General features: G+C 47.6%; 1 protein-coding gene across 2 annotated transcripts in view; it reads left to right on the top strand.

Moving 5' to 3' along the window:
• Window positions 1-27,058, top strand: part of ZBTB46 (zinc finger and BTB domain containing 46) — a 124,525-nt gene that overhangs the window by 18,515 nt on the left and 78,952 nt on the right. For both annotated transcript variants that reach the window (XM_063959172.1, XM_063959169.1), the window contains exon 2: window positions 11,234-11,332. The gene's annotated coding sequence lies outside the window, so the exon portion shown is untranslated. The remainder of the gene's footprint in view (window positions 1-11,233; window positions 11,333-27,058) is intronic.

Raw genomic sequence — 27,058 nt, 5'->3', positions numbered from 1 at the left:
GACATTAAACTAAAACGTCTTCATAGAAAAATTATGTGCATGTCTTAAAGCTCTTATGTTTTTTTTTTAATAAGATATGCTTTGCTCAAATATTATTGCCGGGCAAAGTTTTGCATATTTCTACCGGTTTCAATGATATTTGTGGCCATTCATCGATCTGGAGTCAATGGCTGATTTTTTTTTAAAAATGCTGCTCCGACCTGGCTGCCTCCTCCCGGAGGGGGCAGCCAGATTGTCGGTAAGTATACAGCAAAACAAGATGGCAGCTTCCGTTGTTAATACATATGCAGAGAGGGGTAGAGTTCTGTCTGTATGCTTTATAGAATATCTGTAGAAAATGAAAGACTACTATTACATATTAATTTCCTCCAGCACAAGTGTGTTTGGACTCATGTTGAGATGGTTAGAACCACAGCACAAAATAACCTTTTGTTTCTCTGACGTCCTAAGTGGATGCTGGGGACTCCGTAAGGACCATGGGGAATAGCGGCTCCGCAGGAGACAGGGCACAAAAGTAAAAGCTTTAGGATCAGGTGGTGTGCACTGGCTCCTCCCCCTATGACCCTCCTCCAAGCCCCAGTTAGGTTTTTGTGCCCGGCCGAGAAGGGTGCAATCTAGGTGGCTCTCCTAAAGAGCTGCTTAGAGTAAAAGTTTTGTTAGGTTTTTTATTTTCAGTGAGTCCTGCTGGCAACAGGCTCACTGCAACGAGGGACTTAGGGGAGAAGAAGTGAACTCACCTGCGTGCAGGATGGATTGGCTTCTTAGGCTACTGGACACTAGCTCCAGAGGGACGATCACAGGTACAGCCTGGATGGGTCACCGGAGCCGCGCCGCCGACCCCCTTGCAGATGCTGAAGAGAGAAGAGGTCCAGAAATCGGCGGCTGAAGACTTCCCAGTCTTCTTAAGGTAGCGCACAGCACGGCAGCTGTGCGCCATTGCTCTCAGCACACTTCACACCAACGGTCACTGAGGGTGCAGGGCGCTGGGGGGGGCGCCCTGGGCAGCAATGAAAGTACCTATGCTGGCTAAAAATACATCACATATAGCCTCTGGGGCTATATGGATGTATTTAACCCCTGCCAGGTTGTCAGAAAAACGGGAGAAGAAGCCCGCCAAAAAGGGGGCGGGGCCTATTCTCCTCAGCACACAGCGCCATTTTCCTACACAGCTCCGCTGCTAGGAAGGCTCCCAGGCTCTCCCCTGCACTGCACTACAGAAACAGGGTTAAAACAGAGAGGGGGGGCATTTTATGTGGCGATATTATAATATATTAAGATGCTATAAGGGAAAACACTTATATAAGGTTGTCCCTGTATAATTATAGCGTTTTGGTGTGTGCTGGCAAACTCTCCCTCTGTCTCCCCAAAGGGCTAGTGGGGTCCTGTCCTCTATCAGAGCATTCCCTGTGTGTGTGCTGTGTGTCGGTACGTGTGTGTCGACATGTATGAGGACGATGTTGGTGAGGAGGCGGAGAAATTGCCTGTAATGGTGATGTCACTCTCTAGGGAGTCGACACCGGAATGGATGGCTTATTTAGGGAATTACGTGATAATGTCAACACGCTGCAAGGTCGGTTGACGACATGAGACGGCCGGCAAACCAATTAGTACCTGTCCAGGCGTCTCAAACACCGTCAGGGGCTTTAAAACGCCCATTACCTCAGTCGGTCGACACAGACACGGACACTGACTCCAGTGTCGACGGTGAAGAAACAAACGTATTTTCCATTAGGGCCACACGTTACATGTTAAGGGCAATGAAGGAGGTGTTACATATTTCTGATACAACAAGTACCACAAAAAAGGGTATCATGTGGGGTGTGAAAAAACTACCTGTAGTTTTTCCTGAATCAGATAAATTAAATGAAGTGTGTGATGATGCGTGGGTTTCCCCCGATAGAAAATTATTGGCGTTATACCCTTTCCCGCCAGAAGTTAGGGCGCGTTGGGAAACACCCCCTAGGGGGGATAAGGCGCTCACACACTTATCAAAACAAGTGGCGTTACCGTCTCCAGATACGGCCTCCCTCAAGGAGCCAGCTGATAGGAGGCTGGAAAATATCCTAAAAAGTATATACACACATACTGGTGTTATACTGCGACCAGCGATCGCCTCAGCCTGGATGTGCAGCGCTGGGGTGGCTTGGTCGGATTCCCTGACTGAAAATATTGATACCCGTGACAGGGACAGTATTTTATTGACTATAGAGCATTTAAAGGATGCATTTCTATATATGCGAGATGCACAGAGGGATATTTACACTCTGGCATCAAGAGTAAGTGCGATGTCCATGTCTGCCAGAAGATGTTTATGGACACGACAGTGGTCAGGTGATGCAGATTCCAAACGGCACATGGAAGTATTGCCGTATAAAGGGGAGGAGTTATTTGGGGTCGGTCCATCGGACCTGGTGGCCACGGCAACAGCTGGAAAATCCACCTTTTTTACCCCAAGTCACATCTCAGCAGAAAAAGACACCGTCTTTTCAGCCTCAGTCCTTTCGTCCCCATAAGGGCAAGCGGGCAAAAGGCCAGTCATATCTGCCCAGGGGTAGAGGAAAGGGAAGAAGACTGCAGCAGGCAGCCCCTTCCCAGAAACAGAAGCCCTCCACCGCTTCTGCCAAGTCCTCAGCATGACGCTGGGGCCGTACAAGCGGACTCAGGTGCGGTGGGGGGGGGTCGTCTCAAGAGTTTCAGCGCGCAGTGGGCTCACTCGCAAGTGGACCCCTGGATCCTACAAGTAGTATCCCAGGGGTACAGATTGGAAATTCGAGACGTCTCCCCCTCGCAGGTTCCTGAAGTCTGCTTTACCAACGTCTCCCTCCGACAGGGAGGCAGTATTGGAAACAATTCACAAGCTGTATTCCCAGCAGGTGATAATCAAAGTACCCCTCCTACAACAAGGAAAGGGGTATTATTCCACACTATTTGTGGTACTGAAGCCAGACGGCTCGGTGAGACCTATTCTAAATCTGAAATCTTTGAACACTTACATACAAAGGTTCAAATCAAGATGGAGTCACTCAGAGCAGTGATAGCGAACCAGGAAGAAGGGGACTATATGGTGTCCCTGGACATCAAGGATGCTTACCTCCATGTCCCAATTTGCCCTTCTCACCAAGGGTACCTCAGGTTCGTGGTACAGAACTGTCACTATCAGTTTCAGACACTGCCGTTTGGATTGTCCACGGCACCCCGGGTCTTTACCAAGGTAATGGCCGAAATGATGATTCTTCTTCAAAGAAAAGGCGTCTTAATTATCCCTTACTTGGACGATCTCCTGATAAGGGCAAGGTCCAGAGAACAGTTGGAGGTCGGAGTAGCACTATCTCAAGTAGTTCTACGACAGCACGGGTGGATTCTAAATATTCCAAAATCGCAGCTGATTCCGACGACACGTCTGCTGTTCCTAGGGATGATTCTGGACACAGTCCAGAAAAAGGTGTTTCTCCCGGAGGAGAAAGCCAGGGAGTTATCCGAGCTAGTCAGAAACCTCCTAAAACCAGGCCAAGTGTCAGTGCATCAATGCACAAGAGTCCTGGGAAAAATGGTGGCTTCTTACGAAGCGATTCCATTCGGCAGATTTCACGCAAGAATTTTTCAGTGGGATCTGCTGGACGAATGGTCCGGATCGCATCTTCAGATGCATCAGCGGATAATCCTGTCTCCAAGGACAAGGGTGTCTCTTCTGTGGTGGCTGCAGAGTGCTCATCTACTAGAGGGCAGCAGATTCGGCATTCAGGACTGGGTCCTGGTGACCACGGATGCCAGCCTGAGAGGCTGGGGAGCAGTCACACAGGGAAGAAATTTCCAAGGAGTGTGGCCAAGTCTGGAGACTTCTCTCCACATAAATATACTGGAGCTAAGGGCAATTTACAATGCTCTGAGCCTAGGAAGACCTCTGCTTCAAAGTCAACCGGTGCTGATCCAGTCGGACAACATCACGGCAGTCGCCCACGTAAACAGACAGGGCGGCACAAGAAGCAGGAGGGCAATGGCAGCAAGGATTCTTCGCTGGGCGAAAAATCATGTGATAACACTGTCAGCGGTGTTCATTCCGGGAGTGGACAACTGGGAAGCAGACTTCCTCAGCAGGCACGACCTCCACCCGGGAGAGTGGGGACTTCATCTGGAAGTCTTCCACATGATTGTGAACCGTTGGGAAAGACCAAAGGTGGACATGATGGCGTCCCGTCTGAACAAAAAACTGGACAGGTATTGCGCCAGGTCAAGAGACCCTCAGGCAATAGCTGGGACGCTCTGGTAACACCGTGGGTGTACCAGTCGGTGTATGTGTTCCCTCCTCTGCCTCTCATACCCAAGGTACTGAGAATTATAAGACGGAGAGGAGTAAGAACTATACTCGTGGCTCCGGATTGGCCAAGAAGGACTTGGTACCCGGAACTTCAAGAGATACTAAGAAGGGACTTGCTTCAGCAAGGATCATGTCTGTTCCAAGACTTACCGCGGCTGCGTTTGACGGCATGGCGGTTGAATGCCGGATCCTAAGGGAAAAGGCATTCCGGAAGAGGTCATCCCTACCCTGGTCAGAGCCAGGAAGGAGGTGACCGCACAACATTATCACCGCATTTGGCGAAAATATGTTGCATGGTGTGAGGCCAGGAAGGCCCCCACGGAGGAATTTCAACTCGGTCGATTCCTGCATTTCCTGCAAACAGGAGTGTCTATGGGCCTCAAATTGGGGTCCATTAATGTTCAAATTTCGGCCCTGTCGATTTTCTTCCAGAAAGAATTGGCTTCAGTTCCTGAAGTCCAGAAGTTTGTCAAGGGAGTACTGCATATACAACCCCCTTTTGTGCCTCCAGTGGCACTGTGGGATCTCAACGTAGTTCTGGGATTCCTCAAATCACATTGGTTTAAACCGCTCAAATCTGTGGATTTGAAATATCTCACATGGAAAGTGACCATGCTGTTGGCCCTGGCCTCGGCCAGGCGAGTGTCAGAATTGGCGGCTTTGTCTCACAAAAGCCCATATCTGATTGTCCATTCGGACAGGGCAGAGCTGCGGACTCGTCCCCAGTTTCTCCCTAAGGTGGTGTCAGCGTTTCACCTGAACCAGCTTATTGTGGTACCTGCGGCTACTAGGGACTTGGAGGACTCCAAGTTGCTAGATGTTGTCAGGGCCCTGAAAATATAGGTTTCCAGGACGGCTGGAGTCAGGAAAACTGACTTGCTGTTATCCTGTATGCACCCAACAAACTGGGTGCTCTTGCTTCTAAGCAGACGATTGCTAGTTGGATGTGTAGTACAATTCAGCTTGCACATTCTGTGGCAGGCCTGCCACAGCCAAAATATGTAAATGCCCATTCCACAAGGAAGGTGGGCTCATCTTGGGCGGCTGCCCGAGGGGTCTCGGCTTTACAACTTTGCCGAGCTGCTACTTGGTCAGGGGCAAACACGTTTGCAAAATTCTACAAATTTGATACCCTGGCTGAGGAGGACCTGGAGTTCTCTCATTCGGTGCTGCAGAGTCATCCGCACTCTCCCGCCCGTTTGGGAGCTTTGGTATAATCCCCATGGTCCTTACGGAGTCCCCAGCATCCACTTAGGACGTCAGAGAAAATAAGAATTTACTTACCGATAATTCTATTTCTCGTAGTCCGTAGTGGATGCTGGGCGCCCATCCCAAGTGCGGATTGTCTGCAATACTTGTACATAGTTATTGTTACAAAAATCGGGTTATTATTGTTGTGAGCCATCTTTTCAGAGGCTCCGCTGTTATCATGCTGTTAACTGGGTTCAGATCACAGGTTGTACAGTGTGATTGGTGTGGCTGGTATGAGTCTTACCCGGGATTCAAAATCCTTCCTTATTGTGTACGCTCGTCCGGGCACAGTATCCTAACTGAGGCTTGGAGGAGGGTCATAGGGGGAGGAGCCAGTGCACACCACCTGATCCTAAAGCTTTTACTTTTGTGCCCTGTCTCCTGCGGAGCCGCTATTCCCCATGGTCCTTACGGAGTCCCCAGCATCCACTATGGACTACGAGAAATAGAATTATCGGTAAGTAAATTCTTATTTTTTACACCTAATGTATGTACATTGGAAGCAGACATGTTGTTGTCTGACCATTGCTACAGGAGCACTTTAGTAACTCTGATGTACTTGTTAATAACAGGTTTACGGTTTGCAAAAGGACAGGTCAGTTAATTTATTTATGTTTTTGTCCATTTTTGTGTTTTGTATGGCATATACTCTTCCCCCCGCTACTGTACACATGACCACCTTACAGGAAATCCCAGCTTGTGGTAGACAGGCTTGCAGAATCCTGCGTATTGCAGTGTGGTTGGTAGAGGTAAATTTCTAACATGTCACCCCCCTTCCCCTACACACACACACACACACACACACCACCACCAAAGAGAAGAACTAGTTCTGCATAAAAAGGAAGCTGAGGCATGCCTACTTTTTACATGCATTGTGTCCCAGCAAATGCTGTTTAATATTGTTTTTTGTTCTAGTGGTGGTTTGCCGAAGCTGCCATCTCAGGATGGTTAGGTTAGGGGACGGGGAGGCATAGAATATTTACCCCATCCGGTGTTGGGATGCTGCCGCCGGTCATGTGACCGCCAGCTTCCCGACCGCTGGGATAACATACCCAACCCGTGTAACTGGCCTTGTACCAGTTACCAGCCCGTCAAAATGACGGAACAACATAACAGTAATGTCAGCGCCGGCAGCTGTGCATGCCCAAACGGAGCAACAATTGAAGGGCTCCGTCGGGAGCCATCCAGTGGCTGCTGGCGGGCAAAACGCTTGAATTCACACAGAGGTGAGGAGCAGCCTTAGCCTTTTATTATATAGGAGATATATATAGCAAAGGAATTGTCATAGATGTATATTTTACACCCCTTATTCTTATTGTTTATTTCTATAGCGCCGCTGTGATTAACACAAACATTTGGGTTCTCATATGAACTACTGGTATGGACTATATCAGTGGTTTTCAACCCTTTTTTTTTTTTTACGCCCGGCACACCGAACAATATTTAAAAATTGCTAAGGCACACCATCAGTTCCCCACAGAAAAAAACTAGACACACGCATTGGCCCTCACAGTAAAAAAAATAATAATCCACACATACATTGGCCTACACAGAAAAAACAATCACATAATCCTATTGCTCCACACATAAATCAATCACACTTCTCCCCACATAAATCCTATTGCTCCCCACATGTATTATTCACATTGTTCCCCCCATAAATCCATAAATTCTTATTCTCCCCACATAAATCCTATTGAAATCCTATTGTTCCCCACAGGAGAAATAAAATAACAAATATTATCAGCTGTCCTCCTCCCTGTCCCTCAGTGGCGGGATTGTTCATAGTAGAGTTCTGCAAATACTGAGCAGCGGGCGGTCGGGCAGGTGTGGATGTGGGTTGGCAAGGAAAGCTGTGTATGCAGGCGGGAAAGGGGAGATGTGTATGCAGGCGGGTGGGCTGGCTGGGTGGTGAGACGCGGCGGCCGTGACCTATGATATCACACCGTTTTCAAGGCATAGGTCACAGCCGGAGCACGACTGATCCTCTAAGAAGAGCATGGGCCAACAGTTCACTCTGAAGGTGCAGGAAGCTGCTCTAGCGCCGAGGCACACCTTGCAACTGGTCGCGGCACACTAGTGTGTCACGGCACACTGGTTGAAAAAGCCTGGACTATATAGTCCATATCGGTAGAAAACATAGTTGCATAGATACACCGTGTATATCCACCTTGCAATGCCGATGCGTGGTGCCAACTGTGCAGGCATGGCAATGTTCACTGTATTGTGTACAATCTAGTGCGTATCGCACGTATTTCCAGAGGTGACTGATATTAGCTTGTGATACCGATCTATGGTGGTCATTCCGAGTTGATCACTCGTTATTTTTTTTTTCGCAATGGAGCGATTAGTCGCTAATGCGCATGCTGTGTTGTGCAGCTTCTTTCCTCTGCCCCTGCCCCTGGCAAGAAAGGACGCACCTCAGACTTTCTTGCTTTTCTGTGATCGAAAGGACTGCATTTGGTAATACGGTGCTATCCTAGGCTGTGAGGAAACATATGGCAAAAAATTTGACTTTCCAGCAGTAGCTGTGGAGACCATGGGGGTCATTCCGAGTTATTCGCTCGTTATTTTTTTCTCGCATCGGAGCGATTAGTCGCTAATGTGCATGCGCAATGTCCGCAGTGCGACTGCGCCAAGTAAATTTGCTATTAAGTTAGGTATTTTACTCACGGCATTACGAGGTTTTTTCTTCGTTCTGGTGATCGTAGTGTGATTGACAGGAAGTGGGTGTTTCTGGGCGGAAACTGGCCGTTTTATGGGTGTGTGCGAAAAAACGCTGCCGTTTCTGGGAAAAACGCGGGAGTGTCTGAAGAAACGGGGGAGTGTCCGGGTGAACGCTGGGTGTGTTTGTGACGCAAACCAGGAACGAAACTGACTGAACTGATCGCAGTGGCAGAGTAAGTCTGGAGCTACTCAGAAACTGCTAAGAACTGTCTATTCGCAAATCTGCTAATCTTTCGTTCGCAAATCTACTATGCTAAGATTCACTCCCAGTAGGCGGCGGCTTAGCGTGTGCAATGCTGCTAAAACCAGCTTGCGAGCGAACAACTCTGAATGAGGGCCTATGGTCCCCCTGAAATATCATTCCAGTATCCAAATGAGCTGTCAAAATCAGCCATAGCCAAAATGGCACATAGTCCAAAATCGCAAGTAAATATAGTCATAATTTGTGGTTCTGGGGTCCGGGGGAGTTCACGAAATCGCATGGTCAAAATTGGCCATAGTCAAAATCTCATTATGTGTATGCACCTTATCTTTTAACCTTTTGTTCTGGGGACACAGTCTTCTCTCATGGACACACATTGTTTGATTTATGGCGTTTTATTTCTGTACATAGCGCGGATCTGCTGTGTAGCCCAGTCGTTGTCTCATGTAACCCAGCCCTTTCTCACACGCCAAGTGGGCAATCTACATTCTATGGTGACCGCCAAGGATACGAGAGCTAGTTTCTGTGGCTGATATCCTGTTTATTTCATCCTCTTGTTTGATGTTTGGTTATAGTTGAAGCATTGTCCTGGCTGAGATTGGCAGTGGTGTGATCTGTATTTAACCCTTAGCAGCTGAAAGAAGAGTGTTTTGCTGTTTATTCAGAAAACAAAAGCTTTGTCAGTAATCACTAGGGTATTGATGAATACTGTATAGTATCAGAACTTATTGCAGGGTTCAGAATTTTAGCTAATTCAGCTGCTTTGCCCCAGAAAACTTCCAGTATGCAATGTGGCAAGTATTTGCCATGTCTTTATAGTCCCCTTGAATAATTTGAGAGAGCTTGTAGAAATTTGTGGTACAGGTTGAGTATCCCTTATCCAAAATGCTTGGGACCAGAGGTATTTTGGATATGGGATTTTTCCGAATTTTGGAATAATTGCATACCATAATGAGATATCATGGTGATGGGACCTAAATCTAAGCACAGAATGCATTTATGTTACATATACACCTTATACACACAGCCTGAAGGTAATTTTGCCAATATTTTTTATAACTTTGTGCATTATACAAAGTGTGTCTACATTCACACAATTCATTTATGTTTCATATACACCTTATACACACAGTCTGAAGGTCATTTAATACAATATTTTTAATAACTTTGTGTATTAAACAAAGTTTGTGTATATTGAGCCATCAAAAAACAAAGGTTTCACTATCTCACACTCACTCAAAAAAGTCCGTATTTCGGAATATTCCGTATTTCGGAATATTTGGATATGGGATACTCGACCTGTACTACATTTGCACTGATGGAAATCCACAGATTGTTGTAAACCTGGTTTAACAAATGCATTGCTAACATTACCACAGATTCAACCAGCTATATCTTGGTTTGAACGTTTGAAAATGTCTGCTCCCTGCAAGTTGACCTGAATTGCCTCTATATAAATGTTCCGTTTTCTGTAAATTGGTGTTTTATCTGTTCTTCCTTTTTGTCATTCACTAAAAGGAACTATAAAAATGTTTACATATTTACAATAGCCTAAAACACTGAGCGTGGGCATGGTTATTATGTCCCATAGCATACATATTTTATGGATCAGCCCTCTCGGACTATAGGGTTTTGGCAGTTTCATAAACAAAGGATACTGTGCATTAACTTTTCCCCACGTTGACAACTGGGTAAAAGAAGGGTCAAACGGCTGTTTTAGTTACTATGGAAGTCTGAGTGAAAATGTGTTATTTTGCCTGGAGATATTAGAATACATGTTCTTAAATGAGCTACTCTGGACTTTACTACAAACTACAGTTGACTGTATGATAATGTTATGCTGTCTGCCCATTGAGGGACTAAAGACTTACACATCTAGTAGGTGACACCTTGCTGCTGTGCCACATTGATTGAAATGTATACAGATCCACTAACATAGGAACAGAAATGATCCCTTTCTGTGGATTGGTATAATGCTGTATATGCAGGTTTCACACCACAAATTGAGTTATAGACACATACCTTATAAACTGGTTCTACTGGCATTTGACTATTTATTCAATGCAGTTTACAGTCTTATAATTGCGGTATTCTTTGCTTAGGGTACTTATGTTAGGTATGATTTTACGCTGAAATTATATACCGCTAACTTCTATTTGGGGTAAGGTCCTGTAGCTGTGCCAGTTGCATGAAGATAATTCTATGACGATCACTGGAATCTTTGCAGTATGTTTTTATGTCTTAGAAATATGCACTTAAATTCTGAATATTGTATGCAAAGAAAATATATATAAAATGCAGCCAAACAGAATGAAATCTACTGATGTCCCTGGTGAAGAAAAGACCAAGTAACTTACAAGAAGAAGACAGAAAATACTGTTGTGTCCGTGTTATTAGTAAAGCAAGTCACACATTGTCCAGTCCTACTATTGACTCGGTGACGCATATTGGTGGCCAAATTGGGTGAGAGCAGAGTCTCTTGTGGAGTATGCAGCACATTTTGCCAAGTTTGTCACCTGTCAGTATTCTAATTTACTGCCTGATAACCATCTGTTACATTAGAATGGCTTAATATCAAGCATCACTAATTTTTGGTCAAATACTGCGCTATTGTGTAGGTCGTGCTGTGCCTTTTAGGGTAGTTTTGAAGTGAATGAGGCTCAGAATCTAGAATTGCTTGAGGATCTTGTTTCTCTTGTGGTTAGTGTCACATGTTTGTCCTTTATCATAATTTCCAGGGATTTCAAGACCTTCTGACCCGTGTGTATGACATCATGCCTGAAGCCTGTTTTAAACGCTGTTACTATCGAGATTAGGTACCCGGAGACTTCTTCTCGGTGAGTTGTGTGTGTTTTATATAGCACTATGAACACTGATCTACAGTAATATAGCACCTTTTTCTTTTTACCTTTGTATTCGCTCAAAGTACTGTATATAAGTTATTAATACCTGTTTATCAGGTTCTATTGGATATCATTCTTCACTATAAGGGGCCTCTATGGATAGCCGAATGCCATGGAAAAATTCAATAGCTAGTTCTGGTGACTAGGATTTATCATAAAAATTGCCCACACACAGTGGCCAAATTGGGTGACAGCCAGTTGATAAAGGGTCACCCCTAGCTCTAACAGTTGGACATAGAAAGTCAAAAATGTGTAAGGCTGATAAGACATGCTACTAGTGTAAAAAGAAACTGCTCTTTAGCTTTCCTGTGTTCTTTTTATTATTTTAACCTGTATTTATATAGCACTAACAGCACTTTAAAAATAATGTTTATCATTCAATGCAGTCCCTGCCTCAGTGGAGCATATAAAAGAAAGCCACGTGAACATGGATAAAACATACAGATTCTGCATGGATAATGTCTTAAACATAATAGAATCCATGACCTATTGCTGGGAGGTAGCAATGCTAGCCACTGCATTACCCTGCTACCCCAATAATGATCTATAACAGGAAGTCTGCCTCAAAATACTTACATCTTATTCACTATGTTTGTTTGTTTATTTTTCTTACGTCCTAGAGGATGCTGTTGTCCACATTACTACCATGGGGTATAGACGGGTTCACCAGGAGCCATTGGCACTTTAAGAGTTTGAGAGTGTGGGCTGGCTCCTCCCTCTATGCCCCTCCTACCAGACTCAGTTTAGAAAATGTGCCTGGAGGAGCCGGTCACAGCTAGAGGAACTCTTCAGAGTTTCCTTAGTAAAAGTATTTTTTTTTTTAGAGTTTATTGTTTTACAGGGAGGCTGCTGGCAACAGCCTCCCTGCAGCGAGGGACTTAGGGGGGGAGCAGTGTCTGCCCTGCGGGGTCGGATCCACTGTCTCCGCTGACTGGACACTGAGCTCCAGAGGGGATAGATCGCATCCCGCCACAGGGGATCGCTCACACCAGCAGCATGCCGCCACCCCCTTGCAGAGCTGAAGATTGTGGCGAGTGAGACACAGACCCCCCGTGCAAGAGAGGGGCCGGTGTGAAGATGGCGGCATCACGGTAGGAGCGCAGTATTGACTGCGCTCCGGGAGGCTCAGCGGTACATTGTGCGGCGCTGTGAGGGGCGCCCTGAGCCAGTGCCTGCACCCTACACTGGTCACTCAGCCTGTCGGGGTCCCTGGATCTCAGCCAGCATCAATCCTCAGGCCAGTATAATCCTATGAAGAGTGGGAAGACCGCGCCATTTTGGGGGCGGAGCTTCTCCTCAGAGCGGACCCAGCAGCGTTCAGCGCCATTTTCCTGCCTGCACAGCGCTGTCCAGGAAAGAAGCAAGTCCTCCACAGCAATCTCCAGCTATCTCACGGTACCAGGGGGTTGTAGAAAGGGGGGAGGCTGCAAAACGGCTGTGGAACCTATTAAGGTACACAGTCAGCGCACATAAGGGGTCTCCCTTATATGTATAAAAGCGCTGCGTGTGGGTTGGCTCCAATCTCTGTCTCTCTCTTGCCATTTTTGGGGAGAAACTCTGTCTGTATCCCCTGTGTGTGTGTGTGTGTGTGTGTGTGTGTGTGTGTGTGTGTGTGTGTGTGTGTGTGTGTGTGTGTGGAGTGTTTGTGGTCACTAGTAGCAATGTCCATGCTGCAGAGGATTTGTCCTCTCAAGATGATCCCATTCCATGTAATCAGGATTGCACTGATTTAGCACAGATTCCAGCAAGGGAGCCGGAATGGTTATCCTCTATCAAAAATATGATTTCTCAGATTTCACAGAGGGTTGCACAAAATGAATTTGCTACCCAGGTGCTGCAGAATATGGCAGTCTGGCCCAGTTCTGGTACCTCAGGTCCCCTCGCTGTGTACTCCCATAAGCGTCCTTTAGCACAAATGATGCAGGATGACACCGATACAGATTCTGACGGTGATGATGGGGTACGGGGGACAGCATCTCTTGCTAAAGGGGTGCAGTTGATGATGGAGGCTATTAGGGATGTGTTGAATAATAATGATACACCACCTGAGCAGGTTGAGGAGGCTTACTTCACTGAGAATAAGAAAGCCTCGCTAACCTTCCCTGCGTCAAAAGAATTAAATGCTATTTCTCTGACGTCCTAAGTGGATGCTGGGGACTCCGTCAGGACCATGGGGAATAGCGGCTCCGCAGGAGACAGGGCACAAAAGTAAAAGCTTTAGGATCAGGTGGTGTGCACTGGCTCCTCCCCCTATGACCCTCCTCCAAGCCTCAGTTAGATCTTTGTGCCCGGCCGAGAAGGGTGCAATCTAGGTGGCTCTCCTAAAGAGCTGCTTAGAGTAAAAGTTTTGTTAGGTTTTTTATTTTCAGTGAGTCCTGCTGGCAACAGGCTCACTGCATCGAGGGACTTAGGGGAGAAGAAGTGAACTCACCTGCGTGCAGGATGGATTGGCTTCTTAGGCTACTGGACACTAGCTCCAGAGGGACGATCACAGGTACAGCCTGGATGGGTCACCGGAGCCGCGCCGCCGACCCCCTTGCAGATGCTGAAGAGAGAAGAGGTCCAGAAATCGGCGGCTGAAGACTTCCCAGTCTTCTTAAGGTAGCGCACAGCACTGCAGCTGTGCGCCATTGCTCTCAGCACACTTCACACCAACGGTCACTGAGGGTGCAGGGCGCTGGGGGGGGCGCCCTGGGCAGCAATGAAAGTACCTATGCTGGCTAAAAATACATCACATATAGCCCCTGGGGCTATATGGATGTATTTAACCCCTGCCAGGTTGTCAGAAAAACGGGAGAAGAAGCCCGCCGAAAAGGGGGCGGGGCCTATTCTCCTCAGCACACAGCGCCATTTTCCCTCACAGAACTGCTGGTGGGAAGGCTCCCAGGCTCTCCCCTGCACTGCACTACAGAAACAGGGTTAAAACAGAGAGGGGGGGCATTTTTGTGGCGATATTATTACATATTAAGATGCTATAAGGGAAAACACTTATATAAGGTTGTCCCTGTAAAATTATAGCGTTTTGGTGTGTGCTGGCAAACTCTCCCTCTGTCTCCCCAAAGGGCTAGTGGGGTCCTGTCCTCTATCAGAGCATTCCCTGTGTGTGTGCTGTGTGTCGGTACGTGTGTGTCGACATGTATGAGGACGATGTTGGTGAGGAGGCGGAGCAATTGCCTGTAATGGTGATGTCACTCTCTAGGGAGTCGACACCGGAATGGATGGCTTATTTAGGGAATTACGTGATAATGTCAACAAGCTGCAAGGTCGGTTGACGACATGAGACGGCCGGCAAACCAATTAGTACCTGTCCAGGCGTCTCAAACACCGTCAGGGGCTTTAAAACGCCCATTACCTCAGTCGGTCGACACGGACACTGACTCCAGTGTCGACGGTGAAGAAACAAACGTATTTTCCATTAGGGCCACACGTTACATGTTAAGGGCAATGAAGGAGGTGTTACATATTTCTGATACTACAAGTACCACAAAAAAGGGTATTATGTGGGGTGTGAAAAAACTACCTGTAGTTTTTCCTGAATCAGATAAATTAAATGAAGTGTGTGATGATGCGTGGGTCTCCCCCGATAGAAAGGCGCTCACACGCTTATCAAAACAAGTGGCGTTACCGTCTCCAGATACGGCCGCCCTCAAGGAGCCAGCTAATAGGAGGCTGGAAAATATCCTAAAAAGTATATACACACATACTGGTGTTATACTGCGACCAGCGATCGCCTCAGCCTGGATGTGCAGCGCTGGGGTGGCTTGGTCGGATTCCCTGACTGTAAATATTGATACCCTTGACAGGGACAGTATTTTATTGACTATAGAGCATTTAAAGGATGCATTTCTATATATGCGAGATGCACAGAGGGATATTTGCACTCTGGCATCAAGAGTAAGTGCGATGTCCATGTCTGCCAGGAGATGTTTATGGACACGACAGTGGTCAGGTGATGCAGATTCCAAACGGCAGTATTGCCGTATAAAGGGGAGGAGTTATTTGGGGTCGGTCCATCGGACCTGGTGGCCACGGCAACAGCTGGAAAATCCACCTTTTTACCCCAAGTCACATCTCAGCAGAAAAAGACACCGTCTTTTCAGCCTCAGTCCTTTCGTCCCCATAAGGGCAAGCGGGCAAAAGGCCAGTCATATCTGCCCAGGGGTAGAGGAACGGAAGAAGACTGCAGCAGGCAGCCCCTTCCCAGGAACAGAAGCCCTCCACCGCTTCTGCCAAGTCCTCAGCATGACGCTGGGGCCGTACAAGCGGACTCAGGTGCGGTGGGGGGGGTCGTCTCAAGAGTTTCAGCGCGCAGTGGGCTCACTCGCAAGTGGACCCCTGGATCCTACAAGTAGTATCCCAGGGGTACAGATTGGAAATTCGAGACGTCTCCCCCTCGCAGGTTCCTGAAATCTGCTTTACCAACGTCTCCCTCCGACAGGGAGGCAGTATTGGAAACAATTCACAAGCTGTATTCCCAGCAGGTGATAATCAAAGTACCCCTCCTACAACAAGGAAAGGGGTATTATTCCACACTATTTGTGGTACTGAAGCCAGACGGCTCGGTGAGATTTATTCTAAATCTGAAATCTTTGAACACTTACATACAAAGGTTCAAATCAAGATGGAGTCACTCAGAGCAGTGATAGCGAACCAGGAAGAAGGGGACTATATGGTGTCCCTGGACATCAAGGATGCTTACCTCCATGTCCCAAATTGCCCTTCTCACCAAGGGTACCTCAGGTTCGTGGTACAGAACTGTCACTATCAGTTTCAGACGCTGCCGTTTGGATTGTCCACGGCACCCCGGGTCTTTACCGAGGTAATGGCCGAAATGATGATTCTTCCTCAAAGAAAAGGCGTCTTAATTATCCCTTACTTGGACGATCTCCTGATAAGGGCAAGGTCCAGAGAACAGTTGGAGGTCGGAGTAGCACTATCTCAAGTAGTTCTACGACAGCACGGGTGGATTCTAAATATTCCAAAATCGCAGCTGATTCCGACGACACGTCTGCTGTTACTAGGGATGATTCTGGACACAGTCCAGAAAAAGGTGTTTCTCCCGGAGGAGAGAGCCTGGGAGTTATCCGAGCTAGTTAGGAACCTCCTAGAACCAGGCCAAGTGTCAGTGCATCAATGCACAAGAGTCCTGGGAAAAATGGTGGCTTCTTACGAAGCGATTCCATTCGGCAGATTTCACGAAAGAATTTTTCAGTGGGATCTGCTGGACGAATGGTCCGGATCGCATCTTCAGATGCATCAACGGATAATCCTGTCTCCAAGGACAAGGGTGTCTCTTCTGTGGTGGCTGCAGAGTGCTCATCTACTAGAGGGCAGCAGATTCGGCATTCAGGACTGGGTCCTGGTGACCACGGATGCCAGCCTGAGAGGCTGGGGAGCAGTCACACAGGGAAGAAATTTCCAAGGAGTGTGGTCAAGTCTGGAGACTTCTCTCCACATAAATATACTGGAGCTAAGGGCAATTTACAATGCTCTGAGCCTGGGAAGACCTCTGCTTCAAAGTCAACCGGTGCTGATCCAGTCGGACAACATCACGGCAGTCGCCCACGTAAACAGACAGGGCGGCACAAGAAGCAGGAGGGCAATGGCAGAAGCTGCAAGGATTCTTCGCTGGGCGGAAAATCATGTGATAGCACTGTCAGCAGTGTTCATTCCGGGAGTGGACAACTGGGAAGCAGACTTCCTCAGCAGGCACGACCTCCACCCGGGAGAGTGGGGACTTCACACGGAAGTCTTCCACATGATTGTGAACCATTGGGAAAAACCAAAGGTGGACATGATGGCGTCCCGCCTGAACAAAAAACTGGACAGGTATTGCGCCAGGTCAAGAGACCCTCAGACAATAGCTGTGGACGTTCTGGTAACACCGTGGGTGTACCAGTCGGTGTATGTGTTCCCTCCTCTGCTTCTCATACCTAAGGTACTGAGAATTATAAGACGTAGAGGAGTAAGAACTATACTCGTGGCTCCGGATTGGCCAAGAAGGACTTGGTACCCGGAACTTCAAGAGATGCTCACAGAGGACTCATGGCCTCTGCCGCTAAGAAGGGACTTGCTTCAGCAAGTACCATGTCTGTTCCAAGACTTACCGCGGCTGCGTTTGACGGCATGGCGGTTGAACGCCGGATCCTAAGGGAAAAAGGCATTCCGGAAGAGGTCATTCCTACTCTGGTCAAAGCCAGGAAGGAGGTGACCGCACAACATTATCACCATATGTGGCGAAAATATGTTGCGTGGTGTGAGGCCAGGAAGGCCCCACGAAGAAATTTCAACTCGGTCGATTCCTGCATTTCCTGCAAACAGGAGTGTCTATGGGCCTCAAATTGGGGTCCATTAAGGTTCAAATTTCGGCCCTGTCGATTTTCTTCCAGAAAGAATTGGCTTCAGTTCCTGAAGTCCAGAAGTTTGTCAAGGGAGTACTGCATATACAACCCCCTTTTGTGCCTCCAGTGGCACTGTGGGATCTCAACGTAGTTCTGGGATTCCTCAAATCACATTGGTGTAAACCGCTCAAATCTGTGGATTTGAAATATCTCACATGGAAAGTGACCATGATGTTGGCCCTGGCCTCGGCCAGGCGAGTGTCAGAATTGGCGGCTTTGTCTCACAAAAGCCCATATCTGATTGTCCATTCGGACAGGGCAGAGCTGCGGACTCGTCCCCAGTTTCTCCCTAAGGTGGTGTCAGCGTTTCACCTGAACCAGCTTATTGTGGTACCTGCGGCTACTAGGGACTTGGAGGACTCCAAGTTGCTAGATGTTGTCAGGGCCCTGAAAATATAGGTTTCCAGGACGGCTGGAGTCAGGAAACTGACTTGCTGTTATCCTGTATGCACCCAACAAACTGGGTGCTCTTGCTTCGAAGCAGACGATTGCTAGTTGGATGTGTAGTACAATTCAGCTTGCACATTCTGTGGCAGGCCTGCCACAGCCAAAATATGTAAATGCCCATTCCACAAGGAAGGTGGGCTCATCTTGGGCGGCTGCCCGGGGGGTCTCGGCTTTACAACTTTGCCGAGCTGCTACTTGGTCAGGGGCACACCCTGGCTGAGGAGGACCTGGAGTTCTCTCACTCGGTGCTGCAGAGTCATCCGCACTCTCCCGCCCGTTTGGGAGATTTGGTATAATCCCCATGGTCCTGACGGAGTCCCCAGCATCCACTTAGGACGTCAGAGAAAATAAGAATTTACTTACCGATAATTCTATTTCTCGTAGTCCGTAGTGGATGCTGGGCGCCCATCCCAAGTGCGGATTGTCTGCAATACTTGTACATAGTTATTGTTACAAAAATCGGGTTATTATTGTTGTGAGCCATCTTTTCAGAGGCTCCGCTGTTATCATGCTGTTAACTGGGTTCAGATCACAGGTTGTACAGTGTGATTGGTGTGGCTGGTATGAGTCTTACCCGGGATTCAAAATCCTTCCTTATTGTGTACGCTCGTCCGGGCACAGTATCCTAACTGAGGCTTGGAGGAGGGTCATAGGGGGAGGAGCCAGTGCACACCACCTGATCCTAAAGCTTTTACTTTTGTGCCCTGTCTCCTGCGGAGCCGCTATTCCCCATGGTCCTGACGGAGTCCCCAGCATCCACTACGGACTACGAGAAATAGAATTATCGGTAAGTAAATTCTTATTTTTTGAAAAGGCTTGGGAAAACCCTGAGAAAAAATTCCAGATCCCTAAGAGGGTTCAGGTGGCATTTCCTTTCCCTGTTGAGGATAGGAAAAAATGGGAAAACCCGCCTATTGTTGATGCGTCAGTATCCAGACTTTCAAAAAAGGTGGTGTTGCCTGTTCCGGGATCTACCGCCTTGAAAGAGTCTGCTGATCGTAAGATTGATAATACGCTCAAATCCATGTACACGGCTTCAGGGGCTATTCTGCGTCCTACTATTGCCAGTGCTTGGATAGCCAAAGCTATAGTAAAGTGGTCTGGCACCCTACTAGAAGATTTGGATACTATGGATAAGGATGATGTTGGCTTATTTTTGCGCAACATTCAGGATTCAGCAGGATTTCTGGTGGAATCCATGAAAGATCTGGGTTCCATGGCTGCAGGAATTTCTACCATGTCGGTCTCAGCGTGGCGGGGACTGTGGCTACGTCAATGGTCTGCCGACACAGAATCCAGGAAAAGTGTGGAGTCCCTACCGTATACAGGTCAGGCTCTCTTTGGGGAAGCGCTAGATGCGTGGATTTCCACGGCTACAGCGGGTAAGTCTCCCTTTCTCTCCTCAGCTGCTCCTGCTTCGAAGAAACCGTTTTCTTCACCTACATCACAGCCCTTTCGGACTACAAAGCCCAGAAAGGCCAGGCCGTCTAACACCTTCTTTCGAGGAGGTAGGCCCAAGTCCAAGAGACCCGCTATGGCAGATTCCCAGGAACAGAAACCTATTTCAGGTACACCAAAGTCCTCCGCATGACGGTGGACTGCTGGTCCCGGAGGTGGGGCCGGTGGGAGCGAGACTCAGCCAGTTCAGTCACGTCTGGGTGTCGTCCGGCCTGGATTCCTGGGTGCAAGATATTGTGTCCAGAAGTTGGTGGAGTCACTAGTCATTGTGCACACAAAATATACGTATGTAGTCCTGCGCTGCAGTTTTAAGTTGCCGTTTTAAATCGATTGGAATTCACCCTCCAGAATCCCCAAACACATAAACAAAAAATGTAAAATGATAAAAAAACAGGCGCTCTCTAAAGTATTAAAACTTTAAAAGATGATGCAAATACACTCCAATCTTTGTGGCTTCCTCCAGATCAGTGCACAGGTGTTAACACGGGGTTGAAAAGACACTTACATAAAAGTTCAACCTCGCGTTCCTATTAAGGTATCCTTGAACCGGTCTGGATGAAATCAATCCTATCACAGATAATGGTCACACAGACATTTGAATTCAGTCTCGAATGCACTGAAGTTATCCATGCTGTGACGAACACCTACCTTTTACGGGACGTTGTTGCTGCAGTCTTCATGTTTGCTTCATTTTATGAATAAAACCAGTGTATTTTTTTATGCACGTCGGTTTGGCTGCTTCTTGTCCACCACGTATGGGGGTCGTTTGAAAGATACCTTTCAGTGCATTCGAGACTGAATTCAAATGTAAGTGTCATTCTGTGTGACCATTATCTGTGATAGGATTGATTTCATCTAGACCGGTTCAAAGATACCTTTATAGGAACGCGAGGTTGAACTTTTATGTAAGTGTCTTTTCAACCCCGTGTTAACACCTGTGCACTGATCTGGAGGAAGCCACAAAGATTGTAGTGTATTTGCATTTTATTTGTATTTTAAAGTTTTAATACTTTAGAGAGCGCTTGTTTTTTTATCATTTTACAATTTTTGTTCACAAGTCATTGTGCCCGTGCCACCTCATATGCACAACAAGGGTTACTATTCGAACCTTTTCGTGGTACCGAAATCGGATGGTTCGGTCGGGCCCATTCTGAACCTAAAGTCACTAAACCTCTTTCTGAAGGAGTTCAAGTTCAAAATGGAGTCTCTGAGAGCGGTTATATCCAGTCTGGAAGAGGGGGAATTCCTGGTATCCCTGGATATCAAGGATGCGTACCTCCACATTCCGATCTGTCTGCCGCATCAGGCGTATCTCCGCTTTGCCTTGTTGGACTGTCATTTCCAGTTCCAAGCCCTGCCATTCGGCCTCTCAACGGCACCGAGGGTATTCACTAAGTTGATGGCAGAGATGATGGTTCTCCTTCGCAGACTGGGGGTGAACATCATTCCATATCTGGACGATCTGCTGATAAAGGCATCGTCCAGGGAGAAACTATTGCAGTCCATTGTTCTCACGACCGATCTTCTCAGTGTCCATGGTTGGATTCTGAACCTTCCAAAATCACACTTGGAACCAACCAGGAGGTTGTCCTTTCTGGGGATGATCCTCGACACGGAAGTACAGAGGGTATTTCTTCAACTGGAAAAAGCGTGGGTGATACAAACAATGGTTCGGGATGTCCTAAAGCCAGCCCGGGTGTCTGTTCATCAATGCATTCACCTTCTGGGAAAGATGGTGGCCTCTTACGAGGCTCTCCAGTACGGAAGGTTTCATGCTCTGTCCTTCCAACTGGATCTCCTGGACATGTGGTCAGGATCTCATCTGCGCATGCACCTGAGAATTCGTCTGTCGCCGAAGGCCAGGATTTCGCTCCTCTGATGGCTCCAACTATCTCCCCTTCTGGAGGGCCGCAGGTTCGGGATTCAGGACTGGATCCTTCTAACCACGGATGCAAGCCTCCGGGGCTGGGGCGCAGTCACTTAAGGGGAGACCTTCCAAGGAAGGTGGTCAATTCTGAAAGTCGGCCTTCCGATCAACATTCTGGAACTAAGAGCCGTATACAACGGTCTTCTTCAGGCGGCCCATCTTTTAAGAAATCGGGCCATTCAAGTGCAGTTGAACAACGTAACAACAGTGGCTTACATAAACCGACAGGGCAGAACGAAGAGCAGAGCTGCCATGGCGGAGGTAACGAGAATCCTCCTTTTGGGCAGAAAAACACGCGTTGGCGCTGTCCGCAATCTTCATTCCGGGAGTAGACAACTGGGAAGCCGACTTCCACAGCAGACACGATCTCCATCCGGGGGAGTGGGGTCTCCATCCGGAGGGGTTCAAAGACGTAACAGACCTTTGGGGATTACCCCAAATAGACATGATGGCCTCTTGTCTCAACAAAAAGCTTCGGCATTATTGTTCCAGGTCGAGGGACGCCTGATACTTGCTCGGAAGGGCATTCCGAACAAAGTTATTCCTACCCTGATACAGGCTAGGAAAGGAGTAACGTCTAAACATTACCATCGTATTTGGAAAAAATATGTGTCTTGGTGTGAGTCCAAGAGATTTCCTATGGTGGAGTTTCAACTGGGACGGTTTCTCCTCTGCAGGCAGGAGTGCATATGGGCCTGAGGTTGGGATCTGTGAAGGTCCAGATTTCGTCCCTATCCATTTTCTTATAGAAACTATTGGCTGCCCTCCCTGAGGTTCAGACCTTTTTGAAGGGAGTTCTGCACATCCAGCCTCCCTTTGTACCACCTACAGCGCTATGGGATTTTAACGTGGTGTTGCAATTTCTCCAGTCTGACTGGTTTGAGCCTCTGCAAGAGGTAGAGGTCAAGTTTCTTACGTGGAAGGCTGTCACTTTGTTAGCCTTAGCTTCTGCTAGACGTGTGTCGGAGTTGGGGGCTTTGTCTTGTAAGAGCCCCTACTTGATCTTCCATGAAGATAGAGCTGAGCTCCAGACACGTCAGCAGTTTCTTCCGAAGGTTGTGTCGGCATTTCATATCAACCAACCTATTGTGGTGCCAGTTGCTACTGACTCCTCAATTTCATCTAAGTCCTTAGATGTGGTAAGGGCTCTGAAGATCTATGTGAAGAGCACTGCTCATCACAGAAAATCGGACTCTCTTTTTGTCCTTTATGATCCCAAGAAAATTGTGTGTCCTGCTTCTAAGACTATCTCTCGCTGGATCAGGTTCACTATCCAGCATGCGTATTCTACGGCAGGATTGCCGTGTCCTAAGTCTGTTAAGGCCACTCTACTCGTAAGATGGGGTCTTCCTGGGCGGCTGTCTCGGGTGTCTCTGCATTACAACTTTGCTGAGCAGCGACTTGGTCTGGGTCGAACACGTTTGCAAAGTTCTACAAGTTCGATACTTTGGCCTCTGATGATCTGAAGTTCAGTCAATCAGTTTTGCAGGAGCCTCCGCGCTCTCCCTCCCGTTCTGGAAGCTTTGGTACATCCCCATGGTACTAATGTGGACCCCAGCATCCTCTAGGACGTAAGAGAAAATAGGATTTTCATTAACTGCCGTAAATCCTTTTCTCGTAGTCCGTAGAGGATGCTGGGCGCCTGCCCAGCGCTTCGTTTTCCTGCAGTTGTTACCTGGTTCAGTACAACTTTGTTGTTAGTTATGTACTACATTTATTACTGGGTAAGTAATGTTTCAGCTGTTGCTGAAGTTTTTCAAGTTCGTTAGCTTGATGTGCCTTGTATGTGTGAACTGGTATGAATCTCGCCACTATAATCCTTCTCTCGAAGATGTCCGTCTCCTCGGGCACAGTTTCTAGACTGAGTCTGGTAGGAGGGGCATAGAGGGAGGAGCCAGCCCACACTCTCAAACTCTTAAAGTGCCAAAGGCTCCTGGTGGACCCGTCTATACCCCATGGTACTAATGTGGACCCCAGCATCCTCTACGGACTACGAGAAAAGGATTTACCGTTAGGTAATTACAATCCTATTATTTCTGTGTGTTTAAAAACAGCAAGATGTAGACTTACAGCCATTATCTATCCTCTCCTCAAAGCAGCAGCCATCTTTGTATTTGAGCGACTAGAAGTCTGGTGAATCTGACTGCTTTCATTTGCTAGTGGCATTTGGCAGAAGGAGAACATTAGAAGAAAAAAAAGAGAAGAGAAGCTCTGTAAAAGCAGTAATTATTTTACAGAAGCAAGCATGATGGAAGAACAGTTTATACACTACTGAATCAGAAAGTGCTATGTGGAGTACAGTATCTCACCACCTAGGCCTTTTCCTCATCATGGCCTCCATAATTTCCCAGCAGTGGTATAGTTAGTACTGGGCGGCATTTTTAAATAAGAATGGGATAATAATGGAAATGTCATGTATTCAATGCATTCATTAGAAGAAAATATCAAGCACATTTTATTTTGTGCTGATAACCAAACATAATGCTGTACATAAAGTGCACATGTAGCTGTAAATTCTAAAATAAAATAAAACAAACACTACTTAATAGTAGGCACTGACATTGATTCATATGTAACTAAATTGCATGATACAAAATGTGTACTGTATGTATAATTATTTACTGACCAAACTTAAGGCCCATACACACTAGGTGATTTGGAGCTGAAAGCAGGTCCCTTTTGGTGTGTTGAGCTGCTTTCAGCTCAAAGCCGCCCAGTGTGTATGCCCCGCTTCATCGCTGGCGGCTGCCGTTCGTCTGCTGGTATTACCAGTAGATGAACGGCAGGGTGAGCGGCTTTCCATAGCGTCCTGCTATAGAAAGCCGCTCACCTTCGCTGACATCGCTTGGCAGAGGGGAAAAGAGCTCAGCGATCATCGCTGTGCATACACGCTGGGCAAAAACGCCCAGTGTGTATGCACCTTTACACAAACTGACACTGACAGACCCAAAGTGTGTCACAGATCTTTCCTCTCCTTTTAAACTGGGTTAAAACCGCGAGCATGGCCGGTACATACACTGGTTTAGCACTTCCAGTATGCTTTCTCTGACGTCCTAGTGGATGCTGGGAACTCCGAAAGGACCATGGGGAATAGCGGCTCCGCAGGAGACTGGGCACAAAAGTAAAAGCTTTAGGACTAGCTGGTGTGCACTGGCTCCTCCCCCTAGGACCCTCCTCCAAGCCTCAGTTAGATTTTTGTGCCCGAACGAGAAGGGTGCAATCTAGGTGGCTCTCCTGAGCTGCTTAGAGTAAAAGTTTAAATTAGGTTTTTTTTTTTATTTTCAGTGAGTCCTGCTAGCAACAGGCTCACTGCATCGAGGGACTAAGGGGAGAAGAAGCGAACTCACCTGCGTGCAGAGTGGATTGGGCTTCTTAGGCTACTGGACATTAGCTCCAGAGGGACGATCACAGGCCCAGCCATGGATGGGTCCCAGAGCCGCGCCGCCGTCCCCCTTACAGAGCCAGAAGAGCAGAAGAGGTCCGGAAAATCGGCGGCAGAAGACGTCCTGTCTTCAATAAGGTAGCGCACAGCACCGCAGCTGTGCGCCATTGCTCTCAGCACACTTCACACTCCGGTCACTGAGGGTGCAGGGCGCTGGGGGGGGGGCGCCCTGAGACGCAATAAAAATACCTTAGATGGCACAAAATACATCACATATAGCTCCTGGGCTATATGGATGCATTTAACCCCTGCCAGTTTTTCCTTAAAAAAGCGGGAGAAAGGCCGCAGAGAAGGGGGCGGAGCCTATCTCCTCAGCACACTGGCGCCATTTTCCCTCACAGCTCCGTTGGAGGGAAGCTCCCTGACTCTCCCCTGCAGTCCTGCACTACAGAAACAGGGTAAAACAAGAGAGGGGGGCACTAATTTGGCAGATAAATCAATACAGCAGCTATATAAGGGAAAAACACTTATATAAGGTTATCCCTATATATATATATATATATATATATATATATATATATATATATATATATATATATATATATAGCGCTCTGGTGTGTGCTGGCAAACTCTCCCTCTGTCTCCCCAAAGGGCTAGTGGGGTCCTGTCCTCTATCAGAGCATTCCCTGTGTGTGTGCTGTGTGTCGGTACGTTGTGTCGACATGTATGAGGAGGAAAATGGTATGGAGGCGGAGCAATTGCCTGTAATAGTGATGTCACCCCCTAGGGAGTCGACACCTGACTGGATGGTCTTATGGAAGGAATTACGTGATAGCGTCAGCACTTTACAAAAGACTGTTGACGACATGAGACAGCCGGCAAATCAGTTATTACCTGTACAGGCGTCTCAAACACCGTCGGGGGCTCTAAAGCGCCCGTTACCTCAGATGGTCGACACAGACCCAGACACGGACACTGACTCCAGTGTCGACGGTGAGGAAACAAACGTATTTTCCAGTAGGGCCACACGTTACATGATCACGGCAATGAAGGAGGTTTTGAACATTTCTGATACTACAAGTACCACAAAAAAGGGTATTATGTGGGGTGTGAAAAAACTACCCGTAGTTTTTCCTGAATCAGATGAATTAAATGAGGTGTGTGATGAAGCGTGGGTTTCCCCCGATAAAAAACTGCTAATTTCTAAAAAATTATTGGCATTATACTCTTTCCCGCCAGAGGTTAGGGCGCGTTGGGAAACACCCCCTAGGGTAGATAAGGCGCTCACACGCTTATCAAAACAAGTGGCGTTACCGTCTCCTGATACGGCCGCCCTCAAGGAACCAGCTGATAGGAAGCTGGAAAATATCCTTAACAGTATATACACACATACTGGTATTATACTGCGACCAGCAATCGCCTCAGCCTGGATGTGCAGTGCTGGGGTGGCTTGGTCGGATTCCCTGACTGAAAATATTGATACCATGGACAGGGACAGTATATTATTGACTATAGAGCATTTAAAGGATGCATTTCTATATATGCGAGATGCACAGAGGGATATTTGCACTCTGGCATCAAGAGTAAGTGCGCTGTCCATTTCTGCCAGAAGAGGGTTATGGACGCGACAGTGGTCAGGTGATGCGGATTCCAAACGGCATATGGATGCCCCGGGGCAGAGGAAGGGGAAAAAGACTGCAGCAGGCAGCCTCTTCCCAGGAACAGAAGCCCTCCCCCGCTTCTGCCAAGTCCTCAGCATGACGCTGGGGCCTTACAAGCGGACTCAGGCACGGTGGGGGCCCGTCTCAAGAATTTCAGCGCGCAGTGGGCTCACTCGCAAGTGGACCCCTGGATCCTGCAGGTAGTATCTCAGGGGTACAAATTGGAATTCGAGACGTCTCCCCCTCGCCGGTTCCTGAAGTCTGCTTTACCAACGTCTCCCTCCGACAGGGAGGCGGTATTGGAAGCCATTCACAAGCTGTATTCCCAGCAGGTGATAATCAAGGTACCCCTCCTACAACAGGAAAAGGGGTATTATTCCACGC

The sequence above is a fragment of the Pseudophryne corroboree genome, chromosome 3 (genome assembly GCF_028390025.1).
Source record: "Pseudophryne corroboree isolate aPseCor3 chromosome 3, aPseCor3.hap2, whole genome shotgun sequence".
NCBI lineage: Eukaryota > Metazoa > Chordata > Amphibia > Anura > Myobatrachidae > Pseudophryne > Pseudophryne corroboree.
The sequence above is the reverse complement of the archived record's forward strand: the minus strand, read 5'-3'. Positions and strand labels throughout refer to the sequence as shown.